Below are 3,413 nucleotides of genomic sequence, written 5' to 3'. Positions count from 1 at the left end.
TGTCAAATAAATAAATAAAATCTTTAAAAAAAAAGTTAAAAAAAAATAGACAACATCCATTGATGCTTAAGATGTGCTAGACCCTGGACTAGGCACTTTTCATGCATTATCTCATCTAACCTTCACACCATTCTTGGGAAATACTTTTATTTTTCCCAGTTTACATTGAGGAAATAGGGATTTGGAGAGATTAGGCAACTTGATCAAACTTATGTACCAGCAAGTAGCAATTGTGAGGTTCAAGTCAAAGACTGCTTAACTCCACAGCCCAGTTGACTACAACACTCTAGACTTTGCGTGCGGTAGATGCTCTCTCTCTATGGACTTGCCTATTTTGGACATCTCATATGAATGGAATCATACAATAGGAGGTCTTTTGTGACTGGCTTGATTTAGCATAACTTCCCAGTAATGAGTTATGACATCTGTGAAATGTTGTCTATGAGAGAAGCTCATTAGAGACTGTGCCAAAGGTTTTTAAGGGGGCTTGTCATGAAGGCACCTTCTGCCTAATGCATACCAAAATTCCATACTCCCAGGAGGAAAGCCAGTAAACTATGTTGTTTGCATAAACAATTAAGGCACACTGAGCTACTCTTATCAGTTGGGGTGGTGGAACCCTCCCCAAACACAAATTCCCAGATCCTAGCCAAGGGCCAACCTTGGAAGCAGGATTTTCAAATGATAGTATCCCTGGGCCTGCTATGTTAACTGTTTTGTGCACAGATTTTGATAGGAATTATGCTGATCTATAGATCAATTGGAAATGTAAGATGGAGAATATCACCATCTTAACCATACTATTACAATTTTTGAACACACGATGTCTATCAATTTATTTACATCTTAATTCCTCTCAAAGATATTTTGTAGTTTTCAGTGTGCAAGTCTTGTTCTTCTTTTGTTAAAGTTATTTCTAAGTATTTTATACTTTTTGATGTCATTGTAAGTGGAATTATTTTCTTAATTTCATTTTCTGGTTATGTCTTGCAAATGTATATAAATGCAATTAGTTTTTTTCTTAAGATTTTATTTATTTGAGAGAGAGAGAGAAAGAGCACAAATGAACGCTGAGCAGGGAGCCTGATGCAGGGCTCCATCCCAGGACCCCCAGATCACAACCTGAGCCAAAGGTAGCCACTGAACTGACTGAGCCACCCAGGCACCCCACAATTGTTTTTTGTATATTGATCTTGTATTCTGCAACCTTGAGCTGTTTATTAGCTCTAATAGTTGTGTGTGTGTGTAATCTTTAGCCTGTTAATATGGTGGATTACATAGATTGTCTTTTCTGAACCAGCCTTGCATCCCTGGAATAAACCCTACTTGGTCATGTTATATAATTTTTATGTAGTGCTGAATTCTGTTTACTAGTATCTTGCTAAGGATTTTGCATCTATTTTTACTTTGCATATTTTTTAATCAGGTTATTTACGGGTTTTTTTTAATCATTGCATTGTAGGAGATACATATACACCTCTCCTACTACATATATATATTCATTCTGGATATTAACCCCTTATTAGATATGACTTGCAAATATATTCACTCATTCTGTAGGCTGCCTTTTTACTCTGTTAATTGTGGTCTTAGATGCACAAGTTTTAAATGTTGATATAGTCCCGTTAACTATTTTTTTCTTTTGTTGCCTGTGCTTTTGAAGAAATTATTGCTAAATCCAGTGACATAAAGCTTTTCCCCTATGTTTTCTTCTAAGAGTTTTATAGCTTTATGTTTTAGATCTATTTTGAGTTAATTTTTATATATGGTGTAAGGCAAGGGTCCACCTTCATACTTTTACATGTGGGTATCCAATTTTTCTAACAACATTTGTTGAAAAGACTGTTCTTTCCCCAAAGAATGGTCTTGGCACCCTTTTTGAAAATTATTTGACCGTATTTGCAAGAGTTTATTTCTGGGCACTCTATTCTATTCCTTCATTCCTTTTTATGGTAGAATAATATTCCATTGTGTGGATATACCATATTTTATTTATGGCAAGCTTAACATTTTATCTCATTTAATCACTGGGTGTAGTCACATCTGTGATTTATGGATTACTGAGCCTTTGCCCAGAAACCTGGTTTTGATCATTAGAACATTGTACCCTCTGAAAATAGTGTCTATTTTGTTTCCTTGCTTTGGTTTTTGCTTATTTTATCCTTGGCCACTCAACATGGGGTTGCTGGAATCTCAGTGTGGAGAAAATCAGGTACATCTACCACAAAGAAAGCTAGCAATATATTCCTGGGAAAAATAGACAAGCTCCATTGCTAAGTTTTCTGCCTATGACTATTAGAAATTTCTAATCACGGCGCGCCTGGGTGGCTCAGTCGTTAAGGGTCCTGGGAACTAGCCCCCACATCGGGCTCCCTGCCTGGCAGGAAGCCTGCTTTTCTCTCTCCCCCTGCTTGTGTTCCCTCTCTCGCTGTGTCTCTGTCAAATAAATAAATAAAATCTTTTAAAAAAAAATTCTAATCAAACCTAAAATAACTCGTTTTGTAATCCACGCTGCTAATATTCTAATACCCTATCCGTAGAATGCTTTCTAACTTTCAAAGCAGAGAGTGATTTTTGACTTGTTTATTACTCCTTCCAACCCAACCCATGTGCTACGTGTGTCCCACACAAGTTTAATGTTTGGAGGACAGAATGACGAATACCAGCTAACATTTTTTGAGTACTTCCTAAGTACTCTTGTCACACACATTATCTCATGACCTCATCTTAATATGTTCCTGCAGCAACGTTAACCACGTAGGTGCTGTTATTCACTGAGCAGGAAATTGAGGGTTAAGTAATTTGCCAAGGCTGCAACGCTGAGTTAAGGGGAGGAGCCCAGGAATCCGCAAAGGGCACAGCGCAGGGATTCTCCATTTTATTGAGAGTCAGATTCCGCAGGTCCCGGCGACAATGGGCCCGGGAGTTTTGTGCAACCCAGGTCTCTTGACTCCCACGCGCAGACACCAACAACTGTCCTCTGTTTTGCCGCAGACCCGGATCTTCCTCCACGTAGAATGCAAATTCTATGGCTGAAAAGCTTGAGCATAGAAAGGAAAAAGTTGTGTGCTTTTTACCCTCTTTCCCAGACTGGCGGTGGAAACTCCACCCCCCGTCTCCATGGAAACCCGGCAGCGGTGGCGGCTGTCACCAAGGGCGGGGCTCCGGAGGCCGCCCCTCCCCCACCCGGTTTGCAATACTCCCAGCCGGGGGCCATCGCGGTCACCCCTTAACCTCTCCGTTCCTCTTCTCGGCTGTCCTCCCTTTCTGTTGTCTTCTCGTGCCCCAAACCACATCCTGGGGGCCTACCTCCTGCACGGTCCTCAGCGGGGCCAGTGCACCCCGCGTCCGGGCCTGGAAGCCCCGGAGCGCAGCTTTCTGCCCCGGGCCCACCCCTCGGCTGCGCTGATTGG

General features: G+C 41.2%; 1 long non-coding RNA gene across 1 annotated transcript; it reads right to left on the bottom strand.

Moving 5' to 3' along the window:
- Positions 1-2,568: 2,568 nt before the first annotated feature.
- Positions 2,569-3,401, bottom strand: LOC118528336 (uncharacterized). Its single transcript, XR_004913579.2, has 2 exons — positions 3,310-3,401; positions 2,569-3,040 (listed from the first exon to the last, which is right to left on the bottom strand). It is a non-coding gene; the product is annotated as an uncharacterized LOC118528336 (long non-coding RNA).
- Positions 3,402-3,413: the final 12 nt, after the last annotated feature.

Source organism: Halichoerus grypus, chromosome 13 (assembly GCF_964656455.1).
Source record: "Halichoerus grypus chromosome 13, mHalGry1.hap1.1, whole genome shotgun sequence".
Taxonomy (NCBI): domain Eukaryota; kingdom Metazoa; phylum Chordata; class Mammalia; order Carnivora; family Phocidae; genus Halichoerus; species Halichoerus grypus.
Note: the sequence above shows the minus strand (reverse complement) of the source record. Positions and strands in the feature narration are given on the sequence as shown.